At 39.4% G+C, this 13,058-nt stretch overlaps 1 long non-coding RNA gene across 1 annotated transcript; it reads right to left on the bottom strand.

Annotated features, from left to right (window-relative positions):
* On the bottom strand, positions 1 to 6,353 carry LOC118259483 (uncharacterized). Its single transcript, XR_004782035.2, has 5 exons — positions 6,209 to 6,353; positions 5,688 to 5,789; positions 5,144 to 5,289; positions 3,103 to 3,285; positions 1 to 694 (listed from the first exon to the last, which is right to left on the bottom strand). It is a non-coding gene; the product is annotated as an uncharacterized LOC118259483 (long non-coding RNA).
* Positions 6,354 to 13,058: the final 6,705 nt, after the last annotated feature.

Genomic DNA, 13,058 nt, shown 5'->3' with positions numbered 1-13,058 from the left:
AGGCAAAAAAATCCACAAGATAAAAATCAGTGCTGCTATCTAATTTCAGAGGAAGCACTCCTTAAAATATTTTTTGTAGTTCCAAGGATATATAACTGCTTCAAGGGAAATAAGGATCATTTCCTTTTGTATCTTCTTTCTTACATCTCTTATCTGACACTACATGTAAATACAGTTCTATCTAAGTTCCAGGTTAATATTTTTTGTCATGATAAACAATGTGCAAAGCATTCTGCACTGTTTGTATCAATTCAGTTTTATTCTCACTTAAATCTTTTTGATTGTAAAAATGAAGAGTTTGCCCAGACATTTTATCCTAGATTGTATCTAGGACAGAGAACAAATATTTGATACAATGGAAAAGAAAGCTAACCAAGGATTACAAACAAGACTGCTGTTAAAATGTTGCTAGTAAAATTCAAACGTACTAAATTGATTTGATCTGGAAAAACTTCTGAGAACCAAAATACAAAGTGATCAGGCTGTGAGTGTTTCTGTACAAAAGTTGTTTTTTTTCCCCCCTTGAATTTTTAAAAAAAAACGGTTATCTTCAAGAAAGTAAATGGAAAGTTTACCTCCTGAAATGTCTATTCAGTGGTAGCTTCTCAACATCTTGAAAACGAGCAATTTGAGCTGAGAGAATAATCACCAGCACCATATTGGGTAGATCACAATGCACGTATGATTAAAGACACTGAAAAATAAATAATTCATAAGTTTACTTATGTTGTCACATATATATTTGATTTATTTTAGATACAAATCCAGTTTATATATATTTAAAGTGTTTATCACATTACCAAAACATATTTATGGATTACCTCCACAGAATAAAAAGTCCTTACTGCTCATTAACTGTGTAATTAGGATGTAGAGTTATTATTACATAGCCTACATAATGAATTCATCTGGATGTTAAGGCCTTAGTTAAAGACATAAAGTCTTTTATTACAAATAATTAATGTAGCAGAGACAACCCAGCTGTCTGAACAATGATTTTTGGGTTACATACTATACAAAACAAATTTTTCTGTATGAACCATCTTTTAGATTACCTCATGTTACACATTTTTTAAAATGTACTGCAAACTTTGATTTTTTCCTACTTCTATTTTTTTCTGTTTGAAAGGAATCAGTAAGTAATGAAGATCTAGCTAAGGTAGTCTATTAGATTTCCAAAGGGCTTCTCACTAAGTCCCTTAAAGCCTTTTAAAAAATCCTTAAGCCTGAAAGAATGACTTAATTTGTAAAGCCTGATCAATTATTAATAGATAGGAATGGTGGGTGGGGACATGAGTCAATGGTTAACTACTTCAGTGGAGAAAACTTGCAAATACAGTTCTGCGGAGATCTGCTGTAGCACCTAGGTTTTCTGGTAAGGTTATGGCTGTCAGAACTATGGAAATACTTTTTGACACGAAGCAACAGGGCAATAATGTGACAAAATTCAATTTACACATATACCTGCAGAAATCCATGCGCTCATAAAGGGAAAATGATTTTTAAGTACTGCAACATGAGGACCCTGTCTTGCATATTTATAAAGCATCACATAAGCCTCACTTCTAGAAAGACAGATGCTTATTTTAATGCCTTAATTCTCAAACCCCAAGTTGGAGGACCATGACTGTGGGAACGATAACCTCCGAACCATCTCTGAACTTGTATGGGATTTGCTGCTCCAGCAGGATGCATGGGGCCCAATGGGACTCATCCAAGGGTACTCAGAGAGCTGGCTGTTGTCATTATGAGACCTCTCTCAATTATTTTTCTGTGGTTTGGAGAATCTGCAGAGGTCCCTGTTGACTGGAAGCTAACAAATGTTGTTTCAATTTTTAAGAAAGGCAAGAAAGAAGACCTTGGTAATTACAAGTGTAACTAGACCATAATTAATGTATATATCCTGTACCATTAAAGGTATTATGGTGATCTTCTTGTCTGCTGGATGACTACACACAGACTACTGATGAATGAATCCAGAAAAGAGATAAGCAGTTAGAGTTCTTATATTGAGATTATAAAATTGATTAATTTCCTTTTTTTTTTTTTTTGCCTATCACTGGACATTAAAGTTTCTTGAAAATTTTAATCCTTTGATTATAGGATTCCTCTTCCATGCAAGCCAACATTTTTCTCACGTGTAGGCAGCATCAATTCAACTGTAAGAAATTACCCAGAACTTTGTTATCTCATGAACAAATATTTCTGATGAACACATAGAACACATCAGCAGCAATTTGTTAAACTTAGACAACAGTTAAAAGTTTGTTAAACTGCACAGACTTCAACTTACTTGCAGGAATTATTAGCAGTATTTCATCTCTAATTGTGCCTCTATAAACTAGTTTCTGCCAGGAGCCTGCTCCAGCAGGGGCTCTGCTTGGTCCTCAGCCTCCTCCAGGCCACATCCACCTGCTCCACCGGGGGCTCCTCCACGGGCTGCGGAGTGGAGATCTGCTCCATGTGGGACCCATGGGCTGCAGGGGGACAGCCTGCTCCACCAGGGGCCTCTCCATGGACCACAGGGAAACTAGTGCTCCATGCCCGGAGCACCTCCTGCCCTCCTTCTTCACTGAATGTGGGGTCTGCAAGGCTGTTTCTCTCACATTTTCTCAACTCCTGTGTTACCGCACATTGTTTTTCACTCTTTCTTAGGTATATTTTCACAGAGGTGCAACCACTTTAGCTGGTGAGACCGGCTTTGGCCAGTGGCAGGTCCCTTTCAGAGCTATCTGGAACTGATTCTTATCTAACATGGGGCAGCTCCTCGTATCTTCTAACAGAGGCCAGCCCTGCAGATCCCATGCTACTAAAACCTCGCTACATAAACCTGAAAAATGCACACTAAAATAAAATCCTGACTGAAGCTGGACAAAATCGGTAGACAAATGGCCTGCATCTACCCTACATTTGATGTAGTTTAGAATTCACTAACAATACACCATCACCTATACTGTATTAAAATTTTGAGGCAATACGGCTTAATTCTTGTCTATTTATAAGATAATAATTGCCTTCTACCCCTCATAAACACCAAGAGAAAAATCTGGAAGTTCAATTTAAAAGTACAGAAAATGTATATATGTTAAAAATGACAGTTACCTTCCAGTTACTACAGAGGACATCAGCAGTGCTCGCATGTCATTCATTGACTCTTCAGACATCATCCATATTGGAAGAAAAATCTTCGTCTAGAAAGATGCTCAAAACTTGATCTATAAAGGGCCTGGGCACCTGATCTACCTTTGAAGTTGAACTCCAGAGTTCTCCTACAGCCTAATTATTCTACAATATAGACAGATCGAATAATCATATATTCAGATTAATGAAAAAACCATTGTGCTTGAGAGTTTAAATCACTGATGGGTTTTGTTTGTTTGTTTGTTTTCAAAGCAAAACGGAATCAAGCAATTATTGCAGAAGTGCCTTAGACGGAATAGGTAAGATACATCAACAATATTCTGTTAAGTGAGAAGGCATGTGATGAAATCCTGATACTGATAGCAGTTATATTGGAAATGGCATTGCATTACTGCACACCATCAAAAAGCTAGAAAAAAATACACAGATTTCATCTGGTTTATTCAAAATTAAAACGTACATGAGATGGGAGCAAGAACAGAGATGTGTAACTACATGTGTAACTATTTTCACGTATATTGAGCAGGATTATTAGCAACTGCTGACTATACCAACAACTAGGTTACAGAGTTTTCAGTTCTCAGAAAATTCTTCATGCAGGCATAAATATTTCATTGTGCAGTCAGTCCATATTACATAGTCAACGACAAATAATTAGTTACATCATGCTCTGTATAATAAAATTCATCTAATTATTTTCATATCCCCTCATGTCACTATTTCTCCTCAGTTGATTTTGGAATTGAATGCTATGAATCATTAACTAACTCTGGACAGGCGTTATGCATCCTGACTTAGCTGAGTGCCGATACTACTACAGTATAAGTAACAAATTGCTGTGAATCAGTTTTTAAGTGTTAAAAAACAGTACTGTGGCCATATACAGGCAGCAGACAGGAAGAAAATTTACAGAATCTGAGTGTATAAAAAATAGAATTTTCAACAGAGGGAAGGTGGAAGATATTTTGGAGAGGTAGAAAGAGAGGCAGGACAGTAAGGAGAAGTGGAAGAACCTTTCAGCTCCTAAAGGAGCAAGCATGTATATCTCTTAAAGGGAAACATAGAGTTGAAAGAAAATGTAGGGAAGAAAAGACAGCAGAAGGAAACAGTATATACAGCTAGGAAGCAATAGCTGAGAGGCTGCAGGGCTGTTTTGTAACCTTTAGGAACACAGACAAGCACCAAACATTACTGCACAACTGTATAGCTCTGCTTGGGAAGCAAATTTTGCTTTTATAGAAAGCAACAAATGTGGTGTCTATCTACCTAGCTTTGTGTGTGTGACAGCACACGAAGCTAATACAACTAGAGTTATCTGATTTTATTACACTCAGGTATTAGATCTGTGAGGAAGAGTATTATTTAACTAATAGATGCAGACAGCTGCAATCTCAGTTACCACAAACATTTATTACAGTTTTTATACAGTTTTTAATGACTATACATGTGAATTAGAGGTCACCTTAAGCCTTACTTTAGCAAACCTTGCTATTAGCAACTGACATTCTCTACCCATTGAGAAGGAAGAGTGAGTCAAAGTTTTCTTACTTTTGCAGCCCATTATTTTCCCCAGAGCAGAGAAAAGAAAGATGGAATCATCTTCTCCACCAATAGTTTATATCTCCTGTTTTTCTGAAACATCAATTTTACTTTTCTTTCTCATCTGGAGAGACTTCAGGCCTTGCAGGGGGATGCAGACAGACTGGAGCAGTGGAGCACTGGGTGATTAACAATGGCATGAAGTTCAACAAGGGAAAATGCCAGGTGCTGCAATGGGATGGAGCAATGCCAGGCACAGGCACAGACTGGGAGGTGAGTGGCTGGGGAGCAGCCCTGCAGAAAGGGGCCTGGGGGTGCTGGTGGCAGCAGGCTCATTGTGAGCCGGCAGCGTGCCCTGGCATCCTGGAGGGTAAACCGCACTGTGGGGTGTGTTAAACACAGCACAGCCAGCTGGTACAAAGAGGTGATCCTCCCTCTGTATTGAGCGTTGGTGTGGTCTCACCTTGAATATTGTGTGCAGTGCTGGGCTCCACAACATAAAAGGGATGTTGGGGTCCTTCAGAGCATCCAGAGGTGGGCAACAAAGCTGGCAAAAGGCTGGAGGGCATGGTCTGTGAGGAGAGGCTGAGGACACTTGGCTTGTCCAGTCTAGAGAAAAGGAGGCCAAGAGGTGACCTCATTGCTCATTCCCCTTCCCCTTCCACTTCCCCTTCCCCTTTCTTCTCCACATTTTAGTGTGGTGCTCCCTTTCTTCCTTGACTAAAAGTCATTCTCCAATGAGCAGTATATCAAGGAAAGAAACAATATAATTAGGATAAAGCACATGTTTTTTATTTTTTTATTTTTTTATTTTTTAAGAGGTCTCTAATTATTAGATCACTACTGTTAATGTTCTAAACTGGAAAAAAATAATTTAATGAACAGAAGAGGTTTTATAAATAGGAACACTAAGCGAAAATAATTGATACAATAACCCAGGTGCCTAAACTAGCATACTTTATTCCACTTTTGCACCTTAAACAAAAGCTAAGGCACCAAGTACTTACTTGAATAAGAAATATCTTTTCTGAAAGAGAAGCTGACATTCTTATTTACTCATTCCAGTTCTAATGTATGTCCAACTTGCTTTTCCCACAAATTTCTTCTTTCTAAAGTACAAGTGCAAATATATATAAATCATATTTCAGATATATTTTGTTCAGTTATCAAATTTTCATCTATTTGCGTGATCTGTTCAAAGTGCTCACATAAAAGGCAAAGAAAACTTTTCATTTTAATGATTCTTCCAAGACCCAACTATTTCTAAAATGATTGGAGCTCTAAGGAATAAAATCCTTCTTTCATCCTAATTTAATACTCAATTTTAAACCAACAATTTGATTTAATGGTAGGTAAATGTTATTTTCTGAACTAAGGGAAGCTATCCTTTAACTATATTTTTGGCTCTTCTATGATTACCATGAATCCATTTTAGCCATTGATGCTGTCAAAGTGAACATATATCCCTTATGTTCACACACACATGCACAAGTGAAGAAATTGCATATATGTAAAAGCTGATACTTACTACATTCTGGTGTCACTCAGAAGATCAGTATGGAGGTAGGGGCTCTTCAAAATTTACAAAATATCACTGACTCAATCTGTTGACTAACTGAAACACCTGAATAACTGAAGAATTTCTGTTCAACAAAGAGACATCTTTTCTGATTCACCTCTGTTAAATAAAATGTGAGAAGTGAGTGCTCAGTGCAGTACAATTTGAATACCCATTTCTGAGATGTCATATACAGAAGCTGTCAGACCTTATGCCTTCATTTGGTCCCAAGTTCTCATCACAACTCTCATGTTTTTTTCTATTTCAAGGTAACTTATCTAAGATTTAAAGTAATTTTAAGACTATTTAGATTTTCTACAGTATGTATGGGCTGTTCACTATCTACCAGTGAGCTACTGAGATCTTTTCATAGGTATTTCCAACCTACTGTTTACCCATTTAATAGCACTAACAACAAAATGCTTTTACTCAGAGATACTTTATATTTTTTTTTGATGTACACAAAAAAAATACAAACTTAGCGTGCTATACGACAACACCAGAATAATTTAGTTTCCATGTTTACAAGTTAAACCTAGAAACACGGTTTTCTCCCCCATGATCTATAACAAACATAGCTAAGCTCATTTCAATATACTCTAAAACCCAAACTACAAAACCCCCTCTTACAAAAAAAGTCTTGAAACAATATTTAATTTTGTATTCCAACAGCACAGTTTCAATTTGGTGGAAGGGAGAGTAAAATAAAAGCATCAGTGTTTTTACTATCTTTACAACATACCGCAGAAGTAAACTTAAATTCACGTCCTTGTTTCTAGGTTGAACATAATGCTTGCGCCATCTAAGGGTTCCTAGAATGCACTACGCATGCCACAGCTCTGCATTTGGAAAGCACTGAATGCGTAACTTGCATACGTTAGTTTCTCAACAAGTGTTGGCTTCCTTGAATTCCTGACAACACTTACAAAACACAATAGTAAGTTTCTTGTTCTCTTTCTATGAGTTAGCATTTAAGATTACAGCAAATAATAATCTCAGCTTTTAAACCTTTCAATGGCTGTGGCCACCCCAAAGCAAAACCAGTCATTTCAGAAGTGCCACACACACAAAGTTGGTGGGCTGCTTCAGAAATGCTGCAAGTATAGAGATAAGGACCTGCAGAAGAACACAGAACTGAGCCATGAAAATATCCCTTCTGAATTAAGGTTACATCATAAAAGCTTTAATCAATAAAGATATACATATAACTAGCAAGAAGAATAGAGAACATTGCCTTAAATTACATTAACACATACAGAGCAGATTTATAACACTCATATTAGCAAATTTTGAGATCATAATATATGTAAGCTCTCTATATATTCAGCTTCTAAAAGTACTTTTTTCCTTTTATTCCTGCTGCAGAATAACATGTCAAAAAAATTTTTGCACAGCTCACTTTAATGAGCTTCAACAGTGAACAGAATACCTTCACAGAAGAAGTGGTCAAAATGTCATTTAACTTTCAGCAAAATAATAGGCATTCACCTTTTTTAGAAGAAAACTGACGACTGTTTTTTGTGCCTCTTATGTCACCTGAACAACCTTGCACCTCAGCTCCAGAGAGGTTCTGTCAGGAGCACAGTTCTTTTCTCTGTTCTGCAAGGAAAGCTGATAGTTTGCAACATCTCAAGTAGTAAGATGAAGTATGAAAAGAAGTATTTGAAAATTATTCTGCACTTTAATCACAGAATGGCTGAGGTTTGAAGGGGCCTCTGGAGGTCATTTTTGTCCACCCGTCCTGCTCAAGCAGGGACACCCAAAGCAGGTTGCCCAGGATCATGTCCAGGGTGCTTTTGTAGACCTTCAAGGCAGGAGACTCCACAACCTCTCTGAGCAACCTGTGCTCCACTACCCACACGGCACAGAAGTGTTTCCTAATGTTCATAGAGAATCTCCCATGGTCCAGTTTGTGCCCATTGCCCCTTGCCCTGGCACTGGGCACCACTGAAAAGAGCCTGGCTCCATCCTCTCTGCACCCTCTCTTCAGGTATTTACATACATTGATAAGATCCCCCTGAGCCTTCTCTTTCCCAAGCTGAACAGTCCTGGCTCTTTCAGCCTTTCTTCACAGCAGAGATGCTCCAGTACCTTCATCATCTTTGTAGCCCTCTTTCCAGTACATCTAGATCCCTTTTGTACTGTGGGGCCCAAATGTGGACACAGTACTCCCAGTGCAGACTCACCAATGCTGAGTAGAGCAGAACAGTAATTAACATCAGCAGAGGAGCAGTGAAGTGTTACGTGCTGGGAGCTGACTGAAATTGAGTTGAACCTGTAGACTTGGTGCGGCTGAGAAGGATTAACATGCAGGAAGGTAGTGCACTGTGAGAAGTCTTATGCCATATGGCCTAGTGCTTTGTTCTTAATGTTATATGTGCAAAGCCATTTAGAAAATCTCTTGAAAACTCACATGCAGCATAATTTGATCATCTCCATCCACCTGCTGGCAGTACTTTGCCAGATGCAGCCAAACATCTTAGTGGCACAGGCACATTCTTGGCTCATGTTCATCTTGGTTTCCACCACAATCCCCAGGTTCTTTTCTGCAAAAGTGCTTCCCAGCTGGGTGGCTCCTGGCATATATTGGTGCCTGGCACCTCCCATTTTTGTGGAGCACTCATGGAGCACTCCTCCCATTTTTGTGTCATCTGTAGACTTGCTGAGGGGGCACTCTGCCCCATCATCCAGATGATAATGAACATGTGAAACAGGTTTGGACCTGGCCAGTATTGACCCATGAGGTACATCACTCAATAGTGGCCTCCCACTAAACATCATGATCACCACCCTCTGGGCATGGCCATTCAGCCAGTTTATAATCCACCTCATTGTCTGCCCATCCAGCCCCTATTTCTACAGTGTCTCTAGGAAGAGGGACAGTGTCAAAGCACTTACTGAAACGCAGGTAGACAGTATCCACTGCTCTCGTCTTGTCCATCAGGCTGATCATTTCATCATAGAAGCTTATTGGGTTGGTCAGGCATGACTTCCCCTTGGTGAATCCATGCTGACTATTCCTGATGATTTTCTTTTTCATGTGCCTGGATTGACACGAGGCTAACTGACCTGCAATTCCCTGGGTCTTACTTGTTGCCCTTCTTGAAGAAAGGAGTGGCATCTGCTTTCCTCCAGTCTTCAGACACTTCTTCCAGTTGACATGTTTGATCAAATGTGACCTTGCAATGACATCTGCCAACTTCCTCAGCACTCATGGATGCATTCCATCAGGGCCCCTGAACATATGTCCAGCAGTTTGCTTCAGTATTTCCTGACCTGATCCTCTTCCACCAAGGGTAAGTCCCTTCTAACCTCAACTATTCTGTGATTCTGTGATCTCTCTCCATAAAGTCAGAGAGGCTCTCTAAGTCATGAGAACACTACATCCAGAGCAGGAAATGATCACAGTCCTGTAGCAAAGGCCATGGCAAAAGGAGATCAAGAAACAGAGGCAGTGATCATTATTATACAAGAGACGATGAAGAAAGTAGATACTATAAGAGTTCTACCTTTAATAATCGAAAGAAGGTTGGAGATGGCTATGAATCCTCCTTCAGGAAGAGGCTTCAGTCTAATGCTCATGATTCATGGCAATCTACTGATCCAGAATACAGGATAAAATCCTTTACTGAAAGGACAGGTCTGCAGATTGGAGGGGACCCTACAGTAGCTGCTACTGCTTTCATGAAAGATACAGCTCAATGAGTCAATCAAGCAGGTCAAAAACCCCTCCTGGGGGCCTGACAGAATGAAATGTGAGAAGACTGCTGGAAAAAGGAAGTACAAAACTTGCCCCATGGAGAATGAAGGTGAAGATAGCACAAGGCCAGGGAGAGCAACTGACCCTGAGAAAAGGTCATCAAAATTTGGTGACTGCTACACAAGTGAATATAGTCTTTCAGATAATCCAGCAAGTAGTGAGACGAGGTACAAGAAAAAGAAAAAAAGGATGAGAAGTCCTAGTGGGGAGAGAGTCTGTGATGGAAAAGTGAAAGTCACAATGAGGTCTCCTAAAAAGAAGAACAAGCATTATGATTAGAGAAGTTGAAATAAAGGAGGAATAAAATGTAAACAGAACATTATATATAGGACAGGAAACAGATGTATGGACAATATATTTCAAACAGGACATTGGAGGACAATATATCTCAAACTGGACATTGGAACCCAAGATAAAGAAATAATTAGCAAAAACCAGTCGTTGCGGTTAGGAAGAAAGCAAACTCAGCAGAATCCTGACCAAGTGTGAAAAGTACACTGTGAGGAAGACTTATGGCCTTCCTCTCTGAGACCACCACCCACAGCCCGACCACCACTGCCCAGAATTGATGAGAGGATCTGCGCAGACGCAGGACACAAAAAACTAATCAGCATGAGAAGCGAGAGTAGGCGGGGTTAGATAATGAATATGTATAGGCGTTAATAAAATATTCATCACTCTGCTCTATAAATTTGGGACGGCTTTTCACTTCGGGTATGCACGATAGGCGGAGATATCCCCCGTGCATCCAGCGCTGCAATAAAGATTATACCACTTAAAGAAATTGGATTTCTGATCTTTGAATCAATTACGGGAAGCATCATGTGACTCAGCACATTCTTATCCAGTGATGACTACAACAGTGATAGTGACAAGGAGCCAGAAAGAACTGAGTGTGGCAGTGTTACTTGGACAGACAAAACTCAGATAAATGAGACTCTTCATCCTCTTTGTTGGGAATGACAGGGTATAAAGACATTTACTGAGTCAGCAAAGAAACTGGAGGAGCAGCCAAAAATCACAATATCACTACCAGAAGAAAAGATCTAGATGGTGACATTGAAAATGCTGCTGTAAAACTTTGAAGAACAGAAGCTGATCAGAGCCCTGTCATAGCAGATGCAAGCAGTCATACAGACACTGTGACTAGCCTTGGTCAAGGAGCACAAGCATCACCCGGTGGTGGGATTGCTGTCCAAAGAGCTCTAGCAGTCGTTCACCCATGAGCAAGCTCTAACGAGCATCAGCTGCTGAAAAAAGACCTTTGGCGTGCTTCAGTCTTTTGCTGGGCAAAAAAAGTAAACCCCGAGGCAGTGGTCAGCACAAAGGAGCCAGAAAAAAGGATCCTGGGGTGTTCGGCACCTGCTGTGCAGTGCATTAATGCTCTTTTAATGAATGTGGCAAAAATATACCAAATCTTGCAAATTGTTGAACACATGGTTAATGAAATGCACAGCCATGGGTAAACACATCCTTTAATTAAAGTTCAAAATCTGTTCCCCAAATGAGTTGAAGAAACACATGTGGGAAGTTGGAATCAGACCTAAAGCAGTGAAAAGATTCTCGCTGGTTGAAATGGGGTCTGTAGAAAGCCCACCTGCTACAAAGTGGTATTATCCTTGTGTTCCATGATGAGAAAAGTGCATTACAGAGGACAGAAATTCTCTCTGATCAAGAGTTTTATTCAATTCATCTACACATGCAACAACAGAGATGTGCAATGGCATATGAGAGAAACGAAATCAGGGAAAAGTGAATTGCTTAAGGCAGCATGCTTGCATTAAGAATGCTCTCTGTAAATCTGCCAGAATTCAAGCAGTGTGTAAGAAATCACAGACATAGATTTCAGACTTTTTAGAACAGCTTTTTACTCAGAAAGCAATAAAAAATTAAAGTTATGACAGCTAATAATTTATTGTATAATGGTCATTTACAATACGTGAATGCGAATAAGAACCCTAGATGTTATTTTGCAAATTTTTAGTTAAATTTATTTGGTCCAGAGCAGTCTGTCAGTTGACAGTTCCACTGGAAGTCAGGGCTCCTTTTTCCTGATAAACCTATGCTAAATCCAACACAGCTGAATGTGTTTTGCTGGTAGATGTTATCAGACTGATATAGTTGAAAAAAATTAGGCAACCTTTTGGGTGTTCAGACCTGCAAATCTGAAGAAGGGCTTGAGTGTCTTAAAGTTTGGTAATTTCTTTTTATCATACAAAACATTTAATAAAACATATCATCTTTTAAAGCAACCCATGTGCAGTCATTGTCCTTAGGACCATCATGTTTATGACAAAATATCCTCCTGAAAAAGATGCAAGGCAATAACAAAATTTAATAATGATGTGATGTGTTACTTTATTAAGAGATTAGCTGCTAGTTGTTACATCTTAAAGGTTTACTTGGAAGCTTAACATCAAGAAAAGAGTGTTTTCATGAAGAACAGAACGGTAACTCTAACACTGTCAACTGATTCATAAAATGCAATTCGAAAGCCTGTTTTCTACATCATTTAAATTTTTGTCTTTTTTTTTAATCAATATGTTCAAGAAGCTTAAAACTCGCCTTTCTTCTCTGGCAATTTACTGCCCTTCCACACCTTACCCAGGGCCTGTTTATCACTTTTTTGGTCCTAACATTCAATGTCCTTTTTGAAGAGGGATGCACACTAGCTGCACAGGTGCAGCACAAGAAAAACCCAGCATCCAACTTACCAGCTAAAAAAATAATGAAAGACGTGTGGGCTCCTCTTGCACCATCTGAAAGCTCATGTGTACATACACACATGCAGACAAACTGATGCATGCATACAGCAGCAGCAGTCTGCTTTTTCTTGGCAGGACTGGAAGAGATTTTGCTGTGGGGGGCAGCAGCACCACTGCGTGACTCATGCCTGCAGCACTTGGTGACAGTGCTAAGGCTGCACCAGGGTCAAGGCATTGTTGTTGGGACCCGCTCTATTCACTTGGGCAGCCCAACTGCTCCTAAAGCCTTTGGAAATGAAGTTTTACGTAATTATGATCCACTCCTTGGGAGCTACGTTTCTGTAGGCACAGCACA

The sequence above is a fragment of the Cygnus atratus genome, chromosome Z (genome assembly GCF_013377495.2).
Source record: "Cygnus atratus isolate AKBS03 ecotype Queensland, Australia chromosome Z, CAtr_DNAZoo_HiC_assembly, whole genome shotgun sequence".
In the NCBI taxonomy this organism is placed as follows: domain Eukaryota; kingdom Metazoa; phylum Chordata; class Aves; order Anseriformes; family Anatidae; genus Cygnus; species Cygnus atratus.
The sequence above is the reverse complement of the archived record's forward strand: the minus strand, read 5'-3'. Positions and strand labels throughout refer to the sequence as shown.